This window comes from Salvelinus namaycush, unplaced genomic scaffold (genome assembly GCF_016432855.1).
Source record: "Salvelinus namaycush isolate Seneca unplaced genomic scaffold, SaNama_1.0 Scaffold488, whole genome shotgun sequence".
In the NCBI taxonomy this organism is placed as follows: Eukaryota; Metazoa; Chordata; class Actinopteri; order Salmoniformes; family Salmonidae; genus Salvelinus; species Salvelinus namaycush.
The window spans coordinates 150,199-177,594 of NW_024061184.1; the positions used below are offsets into that span (position 1 = coordinate 150,199).

Here is a 27,396-nt window from a genome sequence, read left to right on the forward strand (position 1 = left end):
CGTTCATCTCTAGGAGACGGAACGCGTCTCCTTCCTGAGCGGAATGACGGCTGCGTGGTCCCATGGTGTTTATACTTGCGTACTATTGTTTGTACAGATGAACGTGGTACATGCAGGCGTTTGTAAATTGCTCCCAAGGATGAACCAGACTTGTGGAGGTCTACTATTATTTTTCTGAGGTCTTGGCTGATTTCTTTTGATTTTCCCATGATGTCAAGCAAAGTGGCACTGTTTGAAGGTAGGCCTTGAAATACATCCACAGGTACACCTCCGATTGACTCAAATTATGTCAATTAGCCTATCAGAAGCTTCTAAAGCCATGACATAATTTTCTGGAATTTTCCAAGCTGTTTAAAGGCACAGTCAACTTAGTGTATGTAAACTTCTGACCCACTGCAATTGTGACAGTTGTGAAATAGAATGTCTGTAAACAATTGTTGGAAAAATGACTTGTGTCATGCACAAAGTAGATGTTCTAACTGACTTGCCAAAACTATAGTTTGTTAACAAGAAATTTGTGGAGTGTTTGAAAAATGAGTTTTAATAAACTTCCGACACCAACTGTACCTTAAACGCTGAGTGATGGGCCTGGAGAAATGTAACCATCAAATTCATAGACAGCGCTATAGATGCAAGGACTGACCAACAATGACATCAACATTATAGTGATAAGCATGTTTTGAGGCTATACAGTGTTTGTTACACTTTCATTGTTTATAAACATTGGAGTAAAAAATATATATTTTGGGTTCTGATGGGGTACGACATGAGGCATTTATAAGTTATATTCTTCAATAATCAATGGGTATATATCATTAATTTATACATCCACAAATGGATATTGCAACTAAGAATTTTACAACACAATTTATGGTACCCTGGCTGTGAATGTATTTTATTATAAATGTGCTCTTAATCAAACTATAAGCTTTGAGTCTTCTCGGGTATGACGCTACAATCTTGGCACACCTGTATTTGGTTTCTCCCATTCTTCTCTGCAGATCCTCTCAAGCTCTGTCAGGTTGGATCGGGAGCGTCGCTGCACAGCTATTTTCAGGTCTCTCCAGAGGTGTTATATCGGGTTCAAGTCCGGGCTCTGGTTGGGCCACTCAAGGACATTCAGAGACTTGTTCCGAAGCCACTCCTGCGTTGTCTTGGCTGTGTGCTTAGCGTTGTTGACCTGTTGGAAGGTAAACATTTGCAAACTTCTTCCATTTAAGAATGATGGAGGCCACTGTGTTCTTGGTGACCTTCATAGCTACAGAAATGTTTTGATACCCTTCCCCAGATCTGTGCCTCAATAAAATCCTGTCTCGGAGCTCTACGGACAATTCCTTCAACCTCATGGCTTGGTTATTGCTCTGACGTGCACTGTCAACTGTGGGATCTTAGACAGGTATGTGCCTGTCCAATCAATTGAATTGACCACAGGTGGACTCCAATCCAGGTGTAGAAACATCTCACGAATGATTAATGGAAACAGGATGCACCTGAGATCATTTTTGAGTCTTATAGAAAAGGGTCTGAAAACTTCTGTTTTTTATTGATAATACATTTTCAAACATTTCTAAAAACCTGTTAACACTTTGTAATTTCCGGGTATTATGTGTAGATTGGTGAGAAAACAAAAATATTTAATACATTTTAGAATAAGTCTGTAACGTGACAAAATGTTGAAAAAGTCAAGGGGTCTGAATTTTTTCTGAATGCACTGTATTTCTATCTAGGATTCCAAGTGTGTCAACATGCACAAATCACATAATAGGGTAGACTGGGTGTCTGGCAATACCACACTGGTTGTATCCTCTGGCCATGAGAATGTACCCGTCTCTTCCCCAACCAGTACCCCAGCTGCAAAACCAATGGAGAAATTAAAGAATCCTTAGTACCGAGAGTGTGTGTACGTTTACATTAGATATGTACATGACGTGTGAATAGAACTAAAATCCATTACAACCTGGTAGTATGATTGAATTTGGAACTTTTCTTCAAAAAATAAAATATATAATAGGATTATTTGGCTGGATGAATAATGTTTAAACGATGGCCTTTTTACAACACAAATTGTTGAAGAAAAGTGTCAAATTACAACACACGGGCAGATTATGATGAGTTTGACTGTATTTTCTGCATCAAAAATGTTGCCTTATGTCATTAATATTGAGTTGTTGGATGGCTTTAAACTTTCAAAGTAAACACTGACCTGTTTTTCACAATCCAGTAGTCCAGGTAAGAACTACCATACCCGACAGCCAGTACAGCATGGTTAGTTCTTGTTGAACAGTCAGGCTGGTAGAGGACTCCTAAAGAAGAAACACTACAAGAGTTCATGTGCAATTTCATATGTATTTATTTACAATTTAATAGAGGTAATGGTAACACTTTACTTAAAGCATCCAGGTATAATGCATTATACCGTTATAATGCATTGCGAGTTGTCATGATGATGATGATGACCCCTTTACATTATAATAATTCATAGTGAAACGGGCTAAATAACCAGTTGAAAAAGTATATATATAAAATATATAAATATAATATAAATATTATAAAGACTCATACATGGTTATAACAAGTTATGCCTGGATTCTTCAAGAAAAGTGTTTGCAAACAAATTTTTTATTTTAATTTTTGTCTCTATGTGTAAAATATTAGTTCTGTCACTGTATGACCATTCATTGGTATTGGTAAGACTAGGGCTATTTTTTCTTCTTACTTATTTGTTGCTTAATGGTTCACACCTAAAATTGTAGTAATATGTTTGCAGAAGTCCACGCAATAATGTCAAACTACTACAATCTCAAACGAGATCATCTATGACCTATTTTTGGAAAGTGTACCCTTGACGGGAATGTACATGTATACTTGGGGCGGCAGGTAGCCAAGTGGTTGGAACATTAGGCCAGTAACCGAAAGGTTGCTGGATCAAATCCCCGAGCTGACAAGGTAAAAATCTGTTGTTCTGACCCTGAACAAGGCAGTTAACCCACTGTTCCCTGCTGGCTGTCATTGTAAATAAGGATTTGTTCTTAACTGACTTGCCTAGTTAAATAAAGGTTACATTTAAAACAAATCATAGGTGTGACACCGAGCTCACCATCTTTGTAGAACTTGAAGGAGGGATGTGTGGCGTTCACAGACACAGCGATAGGGCCAACCTCATACAAAGTGTCTCAAAACACTTTTTCATCCAGCGAAGGAACTCTGTTGAAGCCTGTGCACCAGGCTTCCTTTGTTGCATTCTGGTATTCACAAGGGCCCACCTGAAAACAGTTTATTATGATAATCTCAAGCTTTACAGTGAGCTTTTCACTCATCTATTCTATGTTCTTTCCAAAATTCCCACTTTTTACAGAAATCCCAGTTGGAGGATTCCTGGTTTCATGGTTATTCCCTCCTGATTCCAAGAATCTTCCAACTGGGATTTCTGGAAAACCTGAGAATTTGGGAGAAAGTTACCAGAATTTTGCAACCCTAATGGTAACATATTGTATTGTACCTCTGCAGTGTAAGGATATTTCCTCTCCGACATAATCCCATGATCTGAGACGTAACTAAAACACCTCATGGCCAAGCCACCGCCACAGCCATTATTGTGATAGTCTCCGCTGCAGTCCACCAGGTTCTGCTCACTCAGAGGCAACAGTTTGCCTGTCTGCTTACCTCCCGGGTGGCGCAGTGGTCTAGGGCACTGCATCGCAGTGCTAGCTGCGCCACCAGAGTCTCTGGGTTCGCGCCCAGGCTGGGCTGGGTTCGCGCCCAGGCTCTGTCGCAGCCGGCCGCAACCGGGAGGTCCGTGGGGCGACGCACAATTGGCATAGCGTCGTCTGGGTTAGGGAGGGTTTGGCCGGTAGGGATATCCTTGTCTCAGTATGTAAAATGTAATGAAATGTAATGTAATGAAATGTAAAAAAAAATATAAAAAATGTATGCACTCTACTGTAAGTCGCTCTGGATAAGAGCGTCTGCTAAATGACTAAAATGTAAATGTAATGCTTGAACAACTGGCCCTCCAGGGCTCCGACTGCAGCAAATGCATAGCAAGATCCACAAGACCCCTAGATCAAATGAAATAGTTGTCATATCTACTGTTTTGCGTTGAAATTATTGACTAGACGTAAATGCATAGCAAGATCCACAATGCCGCTTGATAAAATACCCATTTTACTTCCCTTATTGTTCTTTGAAGATATCCCCTAGAGGTATGGCGGCATGTTTTTCCTGGTAAAGTGCTCAGGAAAAACTCCTGTCCCTACATATCATATCAGGCCACTACCTCAACAGTATCTAAGAAACATAGATACAGTTTCGTCACCTTTCTAAATGCAGAGAAAGTGGCTTTTCATGTCATGTCTAATAAGTGGCACCTAGAATACACACTCCTCTAATCCTTTCCATATCAGTGTCAATCTGTACAATACCAGAAAAATGAAGGGGTGAATACTAACTTCCAGTTAAGTCAAATGTTTACTTAGTCATGCATGATGTCAATGGGAGACCAAGGGAAATGTCGACTTAAGTGGAAGTTAGGATTCGCCCAAAAGTGAGAGAGAACAAATGAAAGAGGCTGCTCTTCAACCTGGTCCTTCACCGGAGTCACATATCCATATGACCGCCAGTCCCACGTCTCAGGAGCTGCTGAGAAACTGCAGTTCCACTTAGAGAGGGGGATCCCATCCAGGAGTTTCTCCTCCTCAGCAGCATTAACAGTCAGCAAGGCGTTGTACTCTTTATTCGTCTGGAACACAGAATTAACACTAGAATGGATCGGCATCCTAATGGATCACCATCTTAGTCAGGAAAACACTAATTCTAGAAACTGATTAAATATTGTAAAAAACAATGAATGTGTAGATACGTCTGCATTGTACAGTATCTCTGTGGTCTGGACAAATGGAGGCAGGGGGTGTCATTCATAACCTACAATCCCTTTAGAATGTATTCAGACCGCTTGACTTTTTTCATCTTTTGTTACATTGCAGCCTTATTCTAAAACGGATTAAATAGTTGTTTTGACCTCATCAATCTACACACAATATCCCACAATGACGAAGCAAAAACAGTTTTTTTGACATTTTTGCAAATGTATTAAACATGGAAAAAAACGTAAATCACATTTACATAAGTATTCAGACCCTTTACTCAGTCCTTTCTTGAAGCACCTTTGGCAGCGATTACAGCATCGAGTCTTCTTGGGTACGACGCTACAAGCTTGGCACACCTGTATTTGGGGAGTTTCTCCCATTCTTCTCTGCATATCCTCTCAAGCTCTAGCACACTGATCCCACACTGATCCCTTCAGCGGATTGAAAAGATTTGGCATGGGTCCTCAGATCCTCAAAAGGTTTAACAGCTGCACAATCAAGAGCATCCTGAAGGGTTGCATCAAATCAAATCAACGTTTATTTGTCACGTGCGCCGAATACAACAGGTGTAGTAGACCTTACAGTGAAATGCTTACTTACAGGCTCTCACTTTCTGGTATGGCAACTAAAGGCATAGAGATAAGCCTGGAAGTGTTAAGAATTAGGGATTAGTGTGCTTAGACCATGTTAGTTTGTTGGTGATGTGGACCCTAAGGAACTTGAAGCTCTCAACCTGCTCCACTACAGCCCCATCGATGAGAATGGGGGCGTACTCGGTTCTCCTTTTCCTGTAGTCCACAATCATCTCCTTTGTCTTGATCATGTTGAGTGAGAGGTTGTTATCCTTGCACCACACGGTCAGTTCTCTGACCTCCTCCCTATAGGCTGTCTCATCGTTGTCGGTGATCAGGTCTACCACTGTTGTGTCATCAGCAAACTTAATGATGGTTTTGGAGTCGTGCCTAGCCGTGCAATCATGAGTGAACAGGGAGTACAGGATGGGACTGACCACGCACCCCTGAGGGGCTCCCGTGTTGAGGATCAGCGTGGCGGATGTGTTGTTACCTACCCTTACCACCTGGGGGCGGCCCGTCAGAAAGTCCAGGATTCAGTTGCAGAAGGAGGTGTTTAGTCCCAGGGTTTTAGCTTAGTGATGAGCTTTGAGGGCACTATGGTGTTGAATGCTGAGCTGTAGTCAATGAATAGCATTCTCACATAGGTGTTCCTTTTGTACAGGTGGGAAAGGGCAGTGTGGAGTGCAATAGAGATTGCATCATCTGTGGATCTGTTGGTGCGGTATGCAAATTGGAGTGAGTCTAGGGTTTCTGGGATAATGGTGTTGATGTGAGCCATGACCAGCCTTTCAAAGCATTTCATGGCTACAGACGTGAGTGCTACGGGTCGGTAGTCATTTAGGCAGGTTACCTTAGTGTTCTTCAACACAGAGACTATGGTGGTCTGCTTGAAACATGTTGGTATTACAGACTCGGACAGGGAGAGGTTGAAAATGTCAGTGAAGACACTTGCCAGTTGGTTAGCGCATGCTCGGAGTACACGTCCTGGTAATCCGTCTGGCCCTGCGGCCTTGTGAATGTTGACCTGTTTAATGGTCTTACTCACATCGGCTGTGGAGAGTGTGATCACACAGTTGTCCGGAAGAGCTGATGCTCTCATGCATGTTTCAGTGTTACTTGCCTCGAAGCAAGCACAGAAGTTATTTAGCTCGTCTGGTAGGCTCGTGTCACTAGGCAGCTCTCGGCTGTGCTTCCCTTTGTAGTCTGTAATATTTTGCAAGCCCTGCTACATCCGACGAGCATCGGAGCCGGTGTAGTATGATTCGATCTCAGTCCTGTATTGATGCATTGCCTGTTTGATGGTTCATTGGAGGGCATAGCGGGATTTCTTATAAGCTTCCGGGTTAGAGTCCCGCTCCTTGAAAGCGGAAGCTCTACCCTTCAGCTCATTTTGAATGTTGCCTGTAATCCATGGCTTCTGGTTGGGGTATGTACATACAGTCACTGTGGGGATGACGTCCTCGATGCACTTATGGATAAAGCCAGTGACTGATGTGGTGTACTCCTCAATGCTATTGGAAGAATCCCGGAACATATCCCAGTCTGCGCTAGCAAAACAGTCCTGTAGTTTAGCATCTGCTTCATCTGACCACTTTTTTATAGACCGAGTCACTGGTACTTCCTGCTTTAAGGGAGAAGGGAGAGCTTTGTACGCGTCTCTGTGTGTGGAGTAAAGGTGGTCTATCTCTGTCCAGTGTCTGTGTTCTTTTGCCTATCTTAGTCTTTTTATTGGCCAGTCTGAGATATGTATTTTTATTTGCAATGTTGCCTAAAAGGCCAGCATCCCGGAGTCACCTCTTCACTGTTGACGTTGAGACTGGTGCTTGAGGGTACTATTTAATGAAGCTGCCAGTTAAGGACTTGTGAGGCGTCTGTTTCTCAAACTAGACACTCGAATGTACTTGTCCTCTTGCTCAGTTGTGCCCCGGGGCCTTCCACTCCTCTTTCTATTCTGGTTAGAGCCAGTTTGCGCCGTTCTGTGAAGGGAGTAGTACATAGCATTGTACGGGATCTTCAGTTTCTTTCTCACATGGAATAGCCTTCATTGCTCAGAACAAGAATAGACTGATGAGTTTCAGAAGAAAGTTATTTGTTTCTGGATATTTTTAGCCTGTAATCGAACCCACAAATGCTGATGCTCCAGATACTCAACTAGTCTAAAGAAGGCCAGTTGTAATTGCTTCAGCTACAATAGTCATTTATAACAATAACAATGTCTACACTGTATTTCTGATCAATTTGATGTTATCTTAATGAACAAAAAATATGCTTTCTTTCAAAAAACAAGGACATTTCTAAGTGACCCCAAACTTTTGAACGGTAGTGTACATGCTTTCAGTTCGTCCCATTTATTTTCCAGCGATTGAAGATTAGCTAGCAGAACGGAAGGCAAGGGCAGATTAGCCACTCATCGCCTCACACGGCATCCTGATCTCTTTCCGTGAAACCTACGTTTCCTTTTCCAGCGAATCACGGGGATCTGGACCTGGTCGGGTGTTTGTAGTCTATCCCTCACGTCCGACTCATTGAAGAAGAACTCGTCCAATTTGAGGTGATTAATCTCAGTTCTGGTGTCCAGAAGCTCTTTTCAGTCATAAGAAACGGTAGCAGCAGCATTATGTACAAAACAAGTTACAAATAATGCAAAAAAACAAACAAAATAGCATGGTTGGTTAAGAGCCGATAAGACGGCAGCCCTCCCTTCTGGTGCCATCTTGCTACTTGAGGCTGTTCTACAAAGTACAGAGTAAAGGGTCTGAATACTTAGGCAAATGAAATATTTAAGTTTATTATTTTTTATAAATTAGTAAACATTTCTACAAAACAGTTTTTGCTTTGTAATTATAGGGTATTGTGGGTAGATTGATGAGGGGGGGAATGATGTAATCAGTTTTAGAACAAGGCTGTAACGTAACAATGTAACGATTCTAGTCTGGTGAAGGAGAAGAAGACCAAAATGCAGCGTGGTAAGTGTTCGTCATATTTTAATTTAAAACTGAACACTACACAAAATAACAACGATGAGAAAACAGTTCTGCAAGATGAACAGACACTACACAGAAAATAAACACCCACAACCAAAATGGGGAAAACACTATGTATGATTCTCAATCAGAGACAACGATCGACAGCTGCCTCTGATTGAGAACCATACCAGGCCAAACACAGAAATATAACAACATAGAAAAAAGAACAGACTACCCACCCCAACTCACGCCCTGACCAACCTAACACAAAGACATAAAAAAGGAACTAAGGTCAGAACTTGACAAACAAAATGTGGAAAAAATACCTTTCTGGCCTGAATACTTTTCAAATGCACTGGATATATATTATTATTTATTTATTTTTGTGCCTGTTTTGCATGTTATTTTGGCATTAATATGTGTCACATATCAGTTTGCAAACAATGAAAATAATAATAAAGCCGCATTACAAAGATCGTCTCTTTTTTGCTTTCTTGAGTAAGGCAGCTCCAAAATTCAGGTGCTTCAGCCTAGCTCTGGGGTTTCTGTGGTGGTGGGGCAGGCTGCGAAAATTACAAGCATAGGGGTTGCTAATGTTCTCTAATTGCGCTGTGATTTGCTCAGTGTTCTGTCACTCATGGGGACACTGCGTCACCGCAAAATCTACAGGGAGAGCTCAAAAATTGAAGCCTCTTGGGTGCTGCCATAGAGTTACATTAGAAGTGCCCATCCAAGAAGGCTCAAGGTCATTGGCCACAGATAAAATGATGTGAAACCACGTTATATCTACAGTACCTTTGATTGAACTGATCATTTCAACATACTACTTTCAAAATCGATGGGGTATCGTCGGACGGGGCCAGAGTGTCTCCCAACCCCTCCTGTCTCAGCCTCCAGTATTTATGCTGCAGTAGTTTGTGTCGGGGGGCTAGGGTCAATCTGTTATATCTGGGGTATTTCTCCTGTCTTATCCGGTGTCCTGTGTGAATTTAAGTATGCTCTCTCTAATTCTTTTTTTCTCTCTTTCAGAGGACCTGAGCCCTAGGACCATGCCTCAGGACTACCTGACCTGATGACTCCTTGCTGTCCCCAGTCCACCTGGCCGTGCTGCTGCTCCAGTTTCAACTGTTCTGCCTGCGGCTATGGAACGCTGACCTGTTCACTGGACGTGCTACCTGTCCCAGACCGGCTGTTTTCAACTCTCTAGAGACAGCAGGAGCGGTAGAGATACTCTGAATGATCGGCTATGAAAAGCCAACTGACATTTACTCTTGAGGTGCTGACCTGTTGCACCCTCGACAACCACTGTGATTATTATTATTTGACCATGCTGGTCATCTATGAACATTTGAACATCTTGGCCATGTTCTGTTATAATCTCCACCCGGCACAACCAGAAGAGGACTGGCCACCCCTCATAGCCTGGTTCCTCTCTAGGTTTCTTCCTAGGTTCTGGCTTTTCTAGGGAGTTTTTCCAAGCCAACGTGCTTCTACACCTGCATTGCTTGCTGTTTGGGATTTTAGGCTGGGTTTCTGTACAGCACTTTGAGATATCAGCTGATGTAAGAAGGGCTTCATAAATAAATTTGATTTGATCATGAATCAAGCCGACAATCTACTGGCAAATCCTTTTCAATACTTGTCATATGAAGAGAAATTATAGATAAAACGTATCGGTGCTCATCGGCCATTGGCCATAAACATTTCACAAAAACTTGGAAATCGCAAATTCAAGAATGAGTGGTTTGGAAGGAATCAGTGGCTAACTGCAAGCCTGCTATTCAGTGGAGTGGATTTCCAAGTCTTGGTTAAAGGGTCTCTTTTCCAAGTTTAAAAGGATAAACATTCAACATTGGCCATGTTGTCAATCCAACATGACTTCTGCTGCTTTCAAAACAACTGGAAACTCGGAACTGGGAAATCTCAGACTTCAGTGAGTGGGAACTCTGAAAAAACGAGCTCAGACTGGGAAAATATATTTTGAACAGTCATCCAACTCAGTATTCCAAGTTGGGAGTTCGAGCTCTGACCTGAAGATCACTAACGTCATGATTCAAACTTGTTTTTTCCCAAGTTCCCAGTTGTCTTGAAAGCACCATAAATCCAGAGAATGAGAGACTTTGATGACAAAGTTTGATGACAAAATTTGCCCACGAAGGACCGCCGCACCACCTTCCTGTTCATGTGAGCACAGCACAACAAGGTGAGTCCAAAAATGTATTGTATGTTGCTGTAAAAATGATGTAATATGCCAGGGAGATATGTATACTGTAGCTAAGAAAGTAATACTATGTGTATGTTGTGTTGTAAGCTGTTAGTAGCCCATGTGCGTCACCCTAATAATTTGGTCCCCTTTCCACTCATAATTTAGCCTTCTTTTCTGACTTGATGGTACACATGTAGCTTATAGCCTGTTTTAGAGAAATGTCAGCATCAAATATTGTTAGACCTTTCATTGTCTACGGTTCTGACTTGGTGTACAGGGAGAATACGTCCGTCCTAGCTCTCTCAGTAATGTCTTAATCAAAATTACGTATTGCCTCTTATCTGCTCGTCGTCCCCTTATGCCATAGTTTGTACATCTCAATTGTCAGTAGAAACCACATTCGTTTAACCTCTCTGGGATATGTGGTACGGTAGCGTCCCACCTGGCCAACATCCAGTGAAAATGCAGAGCGCCAAATTCAAATAAATTACTATAAAAATTTAACTTTCATGAAATCACACATTCAATATACCAAATTAAAGCTACACTTGTTGTGAATCCAGCCAATGTGTCAGATTTCAAAAATACTTTACGGCGAAAGCAAACAATGCTATTATTTGAGGATAGCACCCCAGCTAACAATCACAGACCATCATATTTCAACCTTCCAGGCACGACACAAAACGCAGAAATAAAGATATAATTCATGCCTTACCTTTGACGAGCTTCTTCTGCTGGCACTCCAATATGTCCCATAAACATCACAAATGGTCATTTTGTTCGATTAATTCCATCGATATATATCCAAAATGTGCATTTAATTGGCGCGTTTGATCCAGAAAAACACCGGTTCCAACTTGCACAACGTGACTACAAAATATCTCAAAAGTTACCTGTAAGCCTTGTGTGTTTGGAGGAATGGGCCAAAATACCAGCAACAGTGTGTGAAAACCTTGTGAAGACTTACAGAAAACGTTTGACCTCTGTCATTGCCAACAAAGGGTATATAACAAAGTATTGAGATAAACTTTTGTTATTGACCAAATACTTATTTTCCACCATAATTTGCAAATAAATTCATTAAAGATCCTACAATGTGATTTTCTGGATTTTTTTTTCTCATTTTGTCTGTCATAGTTGAAGTGTACCTATGATGAAAATTACAGGCCTCTCTCATCTTTTTAAGTGGGAGAACTTGCACAATTGGTGGCTGACTAAATACTTTTTTGCCCCACTGTATTTCTTAAAATCATGTTTCATGCTCATCCAATTGCTGATCCAAACACAATTGTGGGTTGTCTTACCATGTCTCCAAACTGGTTCATTCCCAGGGTGAAAGTGTGCTTTCCTATTTCTGCCTCCAGGTTGTGTTGATGGATGAGGCCTTGGTTTGTCTCCCAGATCATCCTTCTGAAGCCCTCATCCACCTGAGAAAGACAAGCCAAAGGCCCCACAAGTTATTGACATCATGATTAATCTCTATGGGGCAAATCATAACACAAGGGTGATATGCACATGCTAAACTTCCACTTAAGTCACATTTTCACCCAGCTAGCACACTTGGTTCCTTGGAAGTTGCGGGAACGTACATTTTTGGTTTCCCATTGGTTCTGGGAATGAAGGCATACAGACTGGTAAAACGTAATGTTTTTTTAAGATTCTGAGAACAGAAGTGAACATTGTGCCTGTTCTGGGAATGTACATTTTTGGGTTGCAGAGAGGTTCTGATGTTTCACTATGATTCCCTGAAAGTTTTCCTGGGTGGTTTTATTAATGTTATGAGAACGGAAATTCAAAGTTATTTGAAGGTAATTAAATAACGTTTTGAGAACATTCTCTAAATGTGAAAGAAATGTAAAAGTTATTTGAAGGTTTTAGAATAATTTCCTTTAAACTTTCACTGAATGTTTCAATACGACTTTTAATAGTACTGCTAGCTTGGTTTGGATTAACTGTTTTGAACTCCAAGCACAGAGAGGCAACGTGGACATTTATTTGCTTAGGCATTAATCATGCAAACACCAAAACATTTTTATTGTGGCTCGGCATCAGTGCGATTCAAACCTATGATCGCTGGTCCCTATCCATGGAATTAGTCCACTGCGCCACCAGGATGGAGGAAGCATGCCATGTTTTTTTAAATTCATACAAAGCTGTTCAAACAGACCCCATTTCAAAGGAACCAACAACTAATTTAAGTTCAAGTGTGGGCAATTAGTGGGCTCGGCCAACACACCTGAACACACTTAACAAGATAGAGAGTTTTGTTGACACTGAAAACAGAATGTATATTTTTTAAATAACATTCTTAGAACGTTCTTTGAATGTTACTACAGTTTTCTTGTTGATTTTATGGACAGTTTTCTTAATGTTCTGAGGACATTAATGGTCTGAGAACACTTTAAATAGAACCATGAGGACATCTGCAGAAAATGTTATGGTGAAGTACTAAAATTCCCATAGAAGACATTTTTTTTCTTAACATTCTCTGACCAATTTGAGAACATTACCTTAAATAGAACCATACGGAAACCTGTAGGAAGAATTCTGCTGAAGTACTGAAATTCCCACAGAAGAACGTTGTTTCTTAACAGTCTCGGAACAATTTGAGAACATTCCCAATGTCAAACCAGTTAGATAATGTAAATATCCTGCTCCATTCCCAGAACGTTGTGGGAAGGTTTTATGCAAAATAACCATAGACAGCCATGCTCTCACCAAGCTCTAAGAAACATATGGTTCTCAGAACATTATGTGCTAGCTGGGCACAAAATTTGACTTAAAGCTGCAATATGGAACTTTTTGGGTGATCCGACCAAATTCACATGGAGTTATAGATCTGTCATTCTCATTGAAAGTCTAAGAAGCTGTAGATCTGTTCTATGTGTGCTATTTCTATGCTTCGCTTTATTAAATATCGTTTTTGCATATTTTACTTTTGGTTATGTAAACCAGCTTCAAACAGCTGAAAATACAATATTTTTGGTTATATTTCACAGAGGTTAAGATGGTACAATGATTATCTACACTATACTTGCTTGTTTTGTCAAACAAACTACCTCCCCTCCAGGACACCTACAGCACCCGATGTCAGAGGAAGGCCAAAAAGATCATCAAGGACAACAACCACCCGAGCCACTGCCGGTTCACCCCGCTACCATCCAGAAGGCGATGTCAGTACAGGTGCATCAAAGCTGGGACCGAGAGACTGAAAAACAGCTTCTATCTCAAGGCCATCAGACTGTTAAACAGCCATCACTAACACAGAGAGGCTGCTGCCCACATACAGGCTCGGAATCATTAGCCACTTTAATAAATGGATCCCTAGTCACTTTAAATAATGTTTACATATCTTACATTTCTCATCTCATATGTATATACTGTATTTTATACCATCTATTGCATCTTGCCTATGTCTCTCCGTCATCGCTCATCCATATATTTATATGTACATATTCTTATTCCATCCCTTTAGATTTGAGTGAATTGTTAGATTACTTGTTAAATATTACTGCACAGTCAGAACTAGAAGCACAAGCATTTCACTACACTCACATTACCATCTGGTTACCATGTATTTGGATTTGGACTTGTTTGGATTTGAAACTGAATTTAGGCAAAATATTACAATTTTAGCAACCGGGAAATTGCAGCGTAATCTCTGCGTAGTGCATATTTAAGTGAAATTTAGGATTAACTCATCCTGTATGACTGGCGTACTGTGTTTGCCGTAGGCTCTAAGTAACCTTGGAATACTGTTTGCCGTGTTGGGTTTTCCACTCCTCCCAGATGCCATCCAGCTCAGCGCCCAGTGGTTGTTTGAAAGAGGACACCACTGCACACAGTGCCATTAGTAGGAGTTTCATCTGAATCCTACACACACACACACACACACACACACACACACACACACACACACACACACACACACACACACACACACACACACACACACACACACACACACACACACACACACACACACACACACACACACACACACAGTTAGCATTTACACTTACATTTCTCTATCATTTGTAAACGTGAATAGTTGCCTGAGTAAAAAATGTTATGGGGCATATGAAAGCAATGCAGCGGAATTTCATGATCACTAACTCTCATGAAATAGAGAACATTTGCACAAATCACGAAGCCATTTTGTTCCTGAGCATATTGATTTTATCTACGTTTCTATTTACTGACACCATCATTCAAAGGTAAGATTTCTACAGAGCAGATTTGGCATACAATTTCAAAGAAAATGTTACCTTTGGAGTTAGGTATATTATATATTATACAAAAAAATTGATAATAGGCTAAGGAATAAATTTAAGAATCATCACACCAAATGTGGTGAATAACTCTGCCTACATATTACCTCAACACCGGTGCCCCGCACATTGACTCTGTACCGGTACCCCCTGTATATAGTTATTTACTGCTGCTCAATTATTTGTTATTCTGATCTCTACTTTTTTTAAAATATTTTCTTAAAACGGCGTTGTTGGTTAAGGGCTTGTAAGTAAGCATTTCACGGCGAATGTGACAAATCAAATTTGATTGTTTGACTTGGAGTAGCCTGCCCTCAATTTAGGGAACCAAGCCTGAATTTAGTTTAAATCATCATCTCTATAAAGGTTTCTATGGTCTAGCTCGTAATATTTTCCATAGAATATGTGTTATATTAATGTGTTATATTGATATAGGCATGTGCTTTAATTATGCACAGAATTATTGACACCCTTGATAAAGATGAGCTATATTGTATGCTATTTGCCTGAGTAAAAACAACTCTAAGTAGTACCTTGTGAAGACAGCAGAGTAATGTAAAGCTGTAAAACTACATAAAGTCGTTACCTGGGTTTGAATGCTCCTGCCTCGATGTGAGGGGAAAATGAAAGCAATGTAACGGTTTATAGTTTTTAGGCTTCCTCTTTACTAACTAGCCTGTTGATATTTATAGGTAGGCGGTACATAAGGGTCATAGTTAACCAAGTTCCTGTATTTAAACATCTGTTATGAAAGAACAAGTTCCTCTTCATGAGAGTTTCATGATCACTAATTCTTAAGAAATATGCATACAGCACATTTGCATTCAGTACAAGTTTTTGTTTTCTAGTCTACCCGGTTCTGACCCTGAGCCTGCCTGCCGTCCTGTACCTGCCTGACTCTGACCTGGTTTACGAACCTCTGCCTGCCTTCGACCTGCATTTTGCCTGCCCCTTTGTAATAATAAATATTCTGAGAATCGAACTATCCTCCTGTGTCTGCATCTGACTCATATCCTGAGACGTGATAATAAAGTATCTGAAATTACTTCAAATATTATTTAAATCCAGGTCTGCAAGGGTCTAGGGACACACACACATACATTTCAATGTTAAATGTTTCTCCCCAACACTTTTGTCTAGTGGTGTCATAATTTATTGCCCAATTAGATACTGTAGAAATGTATGAAATGAGCTTTGAATGGCAATTTGGCAAAAGAGATTTGAATAGCAATCGGGGTGGTCCCCCAAAACCCTTGTCTGATGTTGCTCCCCACATTTTAAATACATGTTTTGTAGGAATGCTAAGCGCCTTTTAGATCACAATGAAAAAGGTTACATGGGTATGGAAGTCCTAGATCAGCCCTTCAAGCTGAACAGAGTAAAACAGAATGGGGCTTTCTGTCTTTTCATTCTAAAGTTCTCACGTTTTAGGGAAGACCCAGATGCAGACAATGTCGAAGTAACAAAAGTTTATTACTAGAACAGGGGCAGGAAAAACGACAGGTCAAGGGCAGGCAGAGGTCAGTAATCCAGATCAGAGTCCAAACGGTACAGAACAGCAGGCAGGCTCAGGGTCGGTGCAGGCAGAGCTCAATAATCCCGTGTGGTGGGACAAGGTACAGGACGGCAGGCAGGCTCAGGGTCGGTGCAGGCAGAGCTCAATAATCCCGTGTGGTGGGACAAGGTACAGGACGGCAGGCAGGCTCAGGGTCGGTGCAGGCAGAGCTCAATAATCCCGTGTGGTGGGACAAGGTACAGGACGGCAGGCAGGCTCAGGGTCAGCACAGGCAGAATGGTCAAAACTGGGGAAACCTAGAAAACAGGAACTTTAGAAAAGACAGGATCAAGGGGAAAAACACTGGTAGGCTTGACGAACAAAACGAACTGGCGACAGACAAACAGAACACAGGTATAAATACACAGGGGATAAGGAGGGGAGATGGGAGACACCTGGTGGGGGGTGGAAACAAGCACAAAGACAGGTGAAACACATCAGGGAGTGACAAAAGTACATGTAAGATGAATGTTATGTTTCAATTCCCTCTCTAATCCCCCACCTGCTGAAACCACTGCAGTCAAAGAGCTAATAGAACTCATTATAAACCCATGAATGTTCCAGTAACTCACACATTGTCTTTGCCCAAAAGGCGCTATCCCTCTATTATTTACGTCTTCTAGCTCGTAACTGTAAATCAGCAATAAACCAAAATAAGTGTGTAAAAACTGAATTTTTTTCACACAAGACAAAACGATTACTTTCATTGTCTCATCCCTTGCATCCAGGCTAAGAAATCAATTTCAATCTCCATAAAATGTGGGTATCTTTAGCGGTAAACCGATTAGAGTTTGATGTTATAGTTTCTATCCTTAGACCAATATACATCCCCTCTAAAAAAAAAAAAAAAAAATGTGTGTGTGTGTGCGTGTGTGTGTGAGTAATGCTACAAGCACAGTGAGGATACAGTCTTTGGGGATTCGCTAACTCATGTGTTCCAGTTTATTATGTTACTGACACTATTTAAAGTCATTGTAGGCCATAAACAGGTTTAAGTTACACATTTTTCACAGATCCCAAATTATTTTGACAAGGAGTCTTCAATGTGTCAACACTACATCATTTTTCCAAAAAAATTACGGTCGCTTTACCTTTCAAAAGAACTGCCGACTCCCATAAGACACAATAGTTGTCAGAATAAATAAAATCAAGATACAAGGATTTCAAATACAGTATAAACATTTTGTCTGGCATTTCTGAAACACGTATCAGGGACAATGAAATATCAAACAATTTATACAAATGTTGGAAGAATGTCGACACAACACTCAATTACACAAAGTATGACATTGCCCTGGACAATTCAGTCGGCTTTGATAACTTTAACCAGTCTGTTTATCTTTTATCTTATCCAAAAGGGCCTCCTCCATCAACTCCTTGGCCTTCCGGTTGTCAAAAAGCTTTCTGTATGTACCAGGTCTTCCCCGTAGGAAGTGCTTTGGACTCTCATCTGAAAAAGTGTGTGTATATACAGTATGAGACTCTGAGCACACAACCAGGTCAGAAGGACAGTTTTGGTGTTCTGGAGCAAGGCGTGTAATTGCCTCTCGGCTCCAAAAGATGACATCCTTCTTCTTCACGCTTCAGTGAGTTTTGCCTGCCTGCGCTTTTCCCGCAGCTGCACAGGTCATCTGAAAACCCTCGCACGGTGCATGGGACCCTTCGTTTCCTTCCGTTTCCTCGCAGTCTGCACAGGTTACTTTAATGGATGCGGACGGCCCTTGACACTACGTGGTTTTATTTGTGTTTGGATTGGCTTCGTGTTTAGACTGTGAAGATGAGAGGTGAGAGGGCCTCATTCTACTAAGATCCATCTGCTGTTGTGGGAAAACATTACCTGAACCTTCTTGGTGAGATGGTGGTAACGCAGTCATAAGCATGTCATAACAGATTTATAAGCAGTTATACACTCTTACAAAAAAAGGTTCTAAAAGGGTTATTCGGCTGTCCCCATAGGAGAAGGCAGGACCCTTTCTGGTTCCAGGTATAACCCTTTTGGGTTGCATGTAGAACCCTCTGCGGAAAGGTTTCTGCCAGGGCAGGGAGCATTGAGGTAGTATCCTAAACTCTGGGGCTCCAGTTAGAAGTTGCCATTTGTGACTCACCACCTGGATTCGGTCTTATGTAGCAAAATGTGAAATGGTGTTTTTTACATTGGATAAAAGTAGAGACTCAGAGCTACAAAATGGTATATCATACACTGCATTTGAGGAACAATGGCCACTTTTGAGAAAATTACCTTTGAATGTTTTGGTATCTAGTGAAGAGCTCTTCTTTGTTAACACCCATTCAACATTGTTCACATCCTCTTAAGCTTAAGCCCCACCTATCTCGTTTCGCTCTCGGAGAACACACTTGACGCTCTGGCCGATGATTTGTTTACCTCTGGATAACATGAAAACAGCCTAACCATCTCTGCTGGCAACAATTTCATTACGCTTTTTTGCAGACGTTTACTGACACCGGCCATATTCAACAGGTGTTGTACACACCTCACGTAATGTTAGCCAGCCAGCTAACGTTAACGTAAACTCACCCCATTCCGTACAAATGTGCGCAACCGCAACATTCAAACGAGGCTACAAAGAAAACTAATGGGACTGTAGCGACTGTGTTGACTTCAAAATCTGTGGTGTGAACTACGATTCTATTCAAGCGTTGATCGACATGGTAATGGCTCTATAGTATTGGAGAAAAGTTGGAAAAACTGACCCGCCGTTACATCGTGACGTGTCATGTCGTAACGTTCAGCACTCATAAAGCAACTATTTCTGTCTTACAATCTCTCTCCACCAGGTGTAGCACTTCTCTCATCGTTTAAAAACAAGAAATGGACAGTGACGGGGGTAAGGGAGGGATACCTAGTCATTTTTTGCGTCATCATTGCATGCGATCATCATTCTCAAAGCCGCTGTTTACTTCTAAGATCACTTTAGCACCGCCCTAAAAACCCGATTGAAATTCAACACAAACCTTCAAATAGGTATGTAATGACACATTATATAAACTCTTTATAGTGTTTTATTTACATTTTAGAGGCGATAAGGTGATAAGTTGGACAGATCGAGTGAAAAAAAGCAATTTTCCCACACAACATCTCTCCTTCTCAATATCACGCATTAGTTTCGCTTCCCCACCCGCAATTTTTAAAAAGTCCCGACGGGCCTCATTGCCTGCTTGAATTATGCAGAAACGGGCAACGTTTAGGTAATGTAATTGATTCTGTTGGAAAGGGGAGAAAGTGTGCTTTACAATGGTATTGCCATTACAGTTGATCTGGAAGTATTACGTTTTTGGGGGCGCTAAAATAAGGGCAATTGTACGGACCAAGGCGATTATGGCTAGTGGGAAGATGGTAACTTTATCTGTGGCTTAACCAACAAGGCTCGTCATTTAACAATTTTATTCGTATTTACAGATGGCATACAAGTTTTTTATTAAGGCACATGAAAGTTCACATGTTCGAGAAGGCATTTCCGCCAAAAAACGCATTATGATAAAAAATATATATTTTACATTCAAACGGCTCTCCTGTGAAGTTGTGACTTGCGACATATGCCTAGTTTCCTGAATCGGGTCACATTTAGCACAGATCAAGAATCGGCTAACCCTCCCCAAATCCTAGCCTTAACATTCTTCGGGAAATAAGCTAAACTGACCTTAGATCAGCTTCCAGGGCTAACAGCAAAGGACGAAAGCATGTCAGGGCAAGAACACTACACTTCAAAGTACCAGGGAACACAAAAGTTAGAGGGGTAGAGTTTTTAGAAAGTCCTGATAAAAAATAACACAACCATCTATTTGAATTTGCAACATGAATCAGTCATTTTGTTACAATACATGGTAAAAGACAGTGGGGCTCCATTTAATGTTATTATTTTGTAGCAAATGAGCAATTTCATTTGGTCTATCAAGTGCTGATGTCTTAAAATGTATCAAATATTCTGAGCTTGAATAAAATAAATGCACTTGAAGGATTGGCCCGGAAGCAATGAAAAATGTTTTTGGGGGGTCAATAGAACCATAAATAAGTTATTTTGAGATTACAGTCGCTGTTAAAGGAGACATCATGTATGCCCAGTCATTGCATTGTACTGTAATTATACAGTTGATCACACTGCTGTATAAATAGCTGGGGACTGCGTGCAAGATGCCCGACCGTTGTTTTCAACATAATCTACTAACGTTCACATACACCGATTCATGAACCATCTATATCCGGGTTGCATCCGGTTTACACGGCCCAAATTCACATTTGCACTTGCACTCAGTGCGCACAGGCAGCAGAGCAAGCAGCGACGACGTCATCAAGACATCCAAAAACATGGCAGACATTAGATTATTGTAAAATTGAAATAGCTTCAGCCGTGAGTGATGAAAAAGAAATCGGCCTCAGCACCAATTCTTCCAATGATTCAATGGATGTTTTATGTACAATTGTGATGTGTAAAGTGTCTTATTAAGAATTTTTAAATAGGATTTCTCTATGTGGCCGTCTATGGATATTGTATTTCTGGGATGGGCGTCAGTTAAACTCCAGTACCGAAGCAAGGCAGTAGGAGCAGTTGAAACCGTGCTTCTAGACCGCTTCCTGGCCCCTTGGCTGATCAAGATGAATCATGATATATCATGATATATCTGAGGACTGTAATAGCGAATATTATAATAAAGATTTTTTAAATCTTTGTTTCACCAATGGGTTTTGAGGGTTTATGAATTATTGATAGCTTCCTTGTGAATTCAAATGCTTTATAGTGCAAATTATAGTGCCTTTTTAACCTCTACTTCCTCACAAACCCGGATCCGGGAGCACCCCCATCAGTAAAAAAGCTGACTAGCATAGCCTAGCATAGCGTCACAAGTAAATACTAGCATCTAAATATCATTAAATCACAAGTCCAAGACACCAGATGAAAGATACACATCTTGTGAATCCAGCCATCATTTCTGATTTTTAAAATGTTTTACAGGGAAGACACAATATGTAAATCTATTAGCTAACCACGATAGCAAAAGACACAACTTTTTTTCCCACCATTTTTTTCCTGCATAGGTAGCTATCACAATTTCGATCAAATAAAGATATAAATAGCCACTAACCAAGAAACAATTTCATCAGATGACAGTCTGATAACATATTTATTGTATAGCATATGTTTTGTTAGAAAAATGTGCATATTTCAGGTATAAATCATAGTTTACCATTGCAGCCACCATCACAACTCTCACCAAAGCAACTAGAATAACTACAGAGACCATCGTGTATTACCTAAATACTCATCATAAAACATTTCTGAAAAATACACAGCGTACAGCAAATGAAAGACAAAGATCTTGTGAATCCAGCCAATATTTCAGATTTTTTAAGTGTTTTACAGCGAAAACACAATATAGCATTATATTAGCTTATTACAATAGCCAACCACACAGCAGCATTGATTCATGCATGTTAGCGATAGCGAATAAACCAGCAAAAGATATTACATTTTTGACTAACCTTCTCAAAACTTCATCAGATGACAGTCCTATAACATCATATTACACAATACATATAGAGTTTGTTCGAAAATGTGCATATTTAGCGGCACAAATCGTGGTTATACAATGAGAAAAGTAGCCAGGCTGCCAACAATATGTCGGGAGAAATCTTGGGAGAGGCACCTAATCTAATCGATAACTAATCATAAACTTGACTAAAAAAATACAGGTTGGACAGCAAATGAAAGATACATTAGTTCTTAATGCAATCGCTGTGTTAGATTTTTAAAATTAACGTTACTACAACATACAGCGTGCGTTAAAGCGAGACCGCACCTAGATTAATGGCAGAATATGAGTTCTACATTTTTCAACAGAACAACGAATTAACATCATATATAGTTCTTACTATTTGATGAGCTTCCATCAGAATCTTGGGCAAGGTGTCCTTTGTCCAAAAGAATCGTTGCTTGGTTGTAGATTGTCCTCTTCAACATTCGAATTAGCAGTAAACATTAGCCATGTGGCAAAGACGTGTCCGACTCACTAAAACGCAGCACAAATAAATATCCGAAAATCGCAATATACCGATATAAACTGATATAACTCGGTTTAATATAACAACATTATGATGTCTTTAACACCTATATCGAATAAAAACAGAGCCGGATATATCTAAGGGCTATAACCGGAGCGTTCTAGAACGACAGCCAGAGCTCCTTTCTGCGTCAGGGCGAAGAGAAGAAAGGGGGCACCCCACGTTGCCAGCCCATTTATAAGCTCTCAGATCCGCCTAGCAACACCATTTCAATTCTCACTATTCGCTGACACCCAGGGGAAGACGTATGCAGTGCATCTCAACCAATAGAAGACAGGCAGATTTATAAACAGATCTCAGAACAGCCAGCAGATTTCAGCATTCTCACATCCTCATAGGAAAATTGCTCTAAGTCCAGTTCTGTTTTACTCACAGATATAATTCAAACGGTTTTAGAAACTAGAGAGTGTTTTCTATCCAATAGTAATAGTAATATGCATATTGTACGAGCAAGAATTGAGTACGAGGCAGTTTAATTTGGGAACGAAATTATTACAAAGTGCAAACAGCACCCCCTATTTAACATGACACGACATTCTTATGATCTCATAGTCATAGGCTATAGTCGAAGTGTTAATGTCTTACAAAATGTACATAGAAGTATAAATACATATGACTTGTCAAGAGAGGAAAAACTACATTTAATTCTTAATGCTTCAACTTTTACTGTGTTCTCCCTCATAAGGTAGTATTTTCCCCTGAACACTCAATCCTAAATGGCCGCCAATTCTGTCACCAAGGTCCAGAGCATTATCCAGCACCTTCCCCCTACCTGCCTCCCAGATTCTCTCCTAATCCCCTAAATTCTTTCCTCAGCTCACCCTTCCTAACCCATTACTCATTTCTACCCACCCCTCTTATGCAATGCATATTGAATTAAAGCTCATCTTCAAACCTCCCACTCCCTCAACCCTAAAGACCATCATTTAGGAGCCTGCTGAGTCATTGATTGGATTGTGTAGGGATCTCCGAGCAAATTAGACTGTACCAACCCGCCACAGTTATAAAATGGCCAACCGCGTGACAGGACATCCTCTCATTGATTTTGCTCTGTCGTGGTCGTTGCCTCAGTACTTTACAGTGATGATCGTATCAGCACAGATCAAACATTAATCTAGAATATTTAAGAAATTATGGCAATCACCTCCATTTCAGAAGCCAAAAGCGCCCATTTGACCAGGATGGACAGAGAACTTTGGATGGATGTTTGTTTTAGCCATGCACGTTGTCGTCTCCCGAGTGGCGCAGCAGTCTAAGGCACTGCATCTCAGTGCAAGAGGTGGCACTGCAGTCCCTAGTTTGAATCCAAGCAGCATCACATCCGGCCGTGATTGGGAGTCCCATAGGGCGGCCAACAATTGGCCCAGCTTCGTCCGGGTTTGGCTGGGGTAGGCCTTCATTGTAAATAAGAATTTCTTCTTAACTGACTAGCCTAGTTAAATAAATAAATAAATAAACTAGGGGCAGAGTAATGGAAGGTTTCGTCAGATGAATGACATCAATACTTTTTAAAGAGATACTTGCTGTCAATGAATTGAACACACTCTAATACACCATAAAAAGGAATTGATGGTCATTCCATTCCAAATCAATAGCGTGTTGACCTTGACCCTTTTTGATTGGTAAAAAGGATTTGTAAACTTTGAACTGATCAGGAACTAGACATAATCAAACTACTGTAGGCATGATCTATTCCTATTATATTCCTATTATTATTCCTATTCCCCTTATGTAAAGACCATCTCAGATTGTTAAGGAAATTGTGGAGTACGGTGTCTATATTAGGAGGCATATCAGAGGCAACTCCAGCTGAGAATGAGCCGTTCCTAATATGGAGACCGTAGTGGAGGATTCTCACACATTGTCTTGCTGACAGTCAGCTAGGCCCTACAGGATGTTAAGCCCTTTGGACCAGCTGGCAAACTCACTCAGCTCACCAGCCCTCTAGCACTAATGGACCTCCAGGGAAGCTCAATGTCAGCCGGAGGTCGCAGGCCATTATCAATCATTGTTCAATACTACTGTATATAAAGTAGTATTTCCTTCCACATTTTGTGCCAAATTTCTGCGGACTCCATCATTAACTGGCAAATGCTTACCATAGAGTTGGTTTTGTAAATTGCATGGTGGTAGACCGCCTCAAAACACACACACACACACACACACACAGTCACACACACCAACCAACCGCTGACTCCCTGGGAGATCCCCTCTGATGTTTTTTAGGAACGTCTCCATCCTCCCAGCATGCAACAGTGTCCAGAGCAATAGTTTCAAAGGCTCGACAACGTGTGAAACAATATATCTCACATCTCACACGTCCTCCTGTGCCATTCTTCTCCTGTGTTTGTATGTGTGTGTGTGCATTCAAACTCCTGTGTCATCGCTTGTAGGATCGCTTGTGTGTTTCGACACAGCGATCTGTCAGTCACGTTGGCAACTGTACACTGCCTATCGTGGGTGGGAGCAATCATACTGTTAAAATTCTGCACACGTCTCCCGTATTAAGAACCAAAGTGGTTTTGATGGCACCAGTTTTGACAGACATGCTGGGTAAATACAGCTTCAGCTCGGTTATCTCCCAGGAGTACCGATTACAAACTGTAGAGTAAGGCAAGGTTGCATTCCAAATAGGTTTAGGCCCCGTATGGGCCCGAGTCGACAGTAGTGTACTAAAATGGGAATAGGTGGCATTTGAGACACAACCCAAGGGCTCCACTTTACATATAGTCTTCATAAAACATTCATAGCACTTCCATATGGAAACCCCTAAAGCAGTGTACAAAAAATGTATAATAAGTTGCATGTGTGTGAATTAATTACATTAAGCACACAATAGTGTTGGTGTTGGACTGCACACGGTTAACATTTCATGCTAATTAGCGTCCCTGGTGTATTGGTGCATCTGTCTTGTACTGTGACAGCGAAGTTGCTTTTTATTGATTTGGGGCACCAGACAGCAGTGAAAGAGTGTCCAATACGGTCGCCATATTACAGAGCTTATAGCCATGACGTTAAAGGCAGAGTCCTTCATTTGGTTTTCAGTCAAATGGCAGCTATACCATCACTTGTTTTGGTAGAAGCTGGAGAAATATAACCCCTCTCCAATTCATAGATGGAACTATGGATTCAAGGACTGTTAGTCCATGAGATCTCCCCTAAAGTATTAAAGCGTTTTTAAGCTTTAGGGGAGAGTGGGGTAAGTTGAGCCATTTTTTACATTCAACATTAAATATATATTTGTTCTTACAAATATATCTACATATATTTCAGGATGTTGTGTATCCCTGGAAATAATCAGTTTTGAAAATATAGCTTGTCCAGAAAATGTCTTCTCTTGGCACAACATACCACTGGTATGGGGTAAGTTGACCCACAGGACAGGGTAAGTTAAGCCACCAAAAATGTTTGTACTGAATGAAATATTGCCACTACTTTTTTAAAACCATTTCAATCTTTCTTTCCCAAAGACAATTAAACACAATCACAATTGCTTTTTGTGTCTTTGAATCAATTTAAGCATCTTTTAGAACCGTCTTAACCCCTTTTTAAGCACGTTTAACATAGACCAGGCCTCATATCCCAACGATAATGCTTTGTATTACGCCTGGAAGAAAACACTTCAATTTGCTCAACTTGACATTGGCTCAGCCACTGCCACAAGGATGCACTTTCATGCTAGGTTTAGAACCTCATATTGAAGCTCATAGAGACTCCTGGGCTCCTGAGTGGCGCTGCTGTCATATCACTAAATCTCAGTGCTAGAGGTGTCACTACAGACCCTGGTTCAATTCCAGGCTTTATCACTAGCTGTGATTGTGAGTCCCATAGGGCGGTGCACAATTGGCCCAGCATCGTCCAGATTAGGGTTTGGCCAGGGTAGGCCGTCATTGTAAATTAGAATTTCTTCTTAAAACTGACTTGCCTAGTTAAATAAAAGAGTCCCAAACTGGTGTACAGAACAATCTTAAAATTATCCACTTTGGTTTAGATAAAAGCATCTTGGAACCTCTTAACACAAATTACTTTACCACTTCCTTCAAAGACTCCATGAAATGATGACCTCTTCCGAAATATATTCGGTCAAATGATACATTTTGTGTATGGTTTCCAAGAAACAAGGGTGGCTCAACTTACCCCTTTGGCTCAACTTACTTACCCACTCTCCCCTACAAATAACGGAGAAAAACAACCTCAGATTTTTGGGATATGATGGGGTAAGACAGTTGTACTAAGCTCATTCGGCATTTATAAGTGATAGTCTTCCAGAATCAATGGATTATATATCCATATTGAAATACTATTAGAATGAAGTAAATATAGCAGATTGTACATTTAACACATTACCTCTGGTACTCGAATTGGGCAGCTGTTTTTGTTTATGCACCCATCCAGCATCTTGTAGAAAGCCAAAGGCCTGGGCCTCATTTCTAACTGTTGCAAACAGTAAATTTAACACTAAATCAGATCTGTCGTAAAACGGTGCACGCGTGAACGAACATTATAACTCCGCCTGAAAAACACCCATCACACACATTTTACGGTGACAATAATGCCCTTATTTGCTGTATACTTTGGAAGTAGTGGAATTAGGCCAAGACAGTGTCCAAAGGAAATACACCACATGACCAAATGTATGTGGACACCTGCTCGTCGAACTTCTCATTCCAAAATCATGGGCATTAATATGGAGTATTAAATAGCCGAATCCACTACTTTGAAGGGGTGTCCACATACCTTTTTTTATAGATGTTGTAGAATGATAAACTTGATGTTGGCAGACTTTTTTTTTTTCAGTAACATTTTCTGTATCTGACCATTTCTGACCATCTAAATTGTTGTTGAACTGGAAACAGATCGCTTGAACGCAATAATGTTTTGC

The 27,396-nt window shown here is 40.7% G+C and overlaps 1 pseudogene; it reads right to left on the minus strand.

Annotated features, from left to right (window-relative positions):
* Positions 1-1,739: 1,739 nt before the first annotated feature.
* LOC120041616 lies at positions 1,740-24,513 on the minus strand (annotated as a pseudogene).
* Between the last annotated feature and the right edge of the window lie 2,883 nt (positions 24,514-27,396).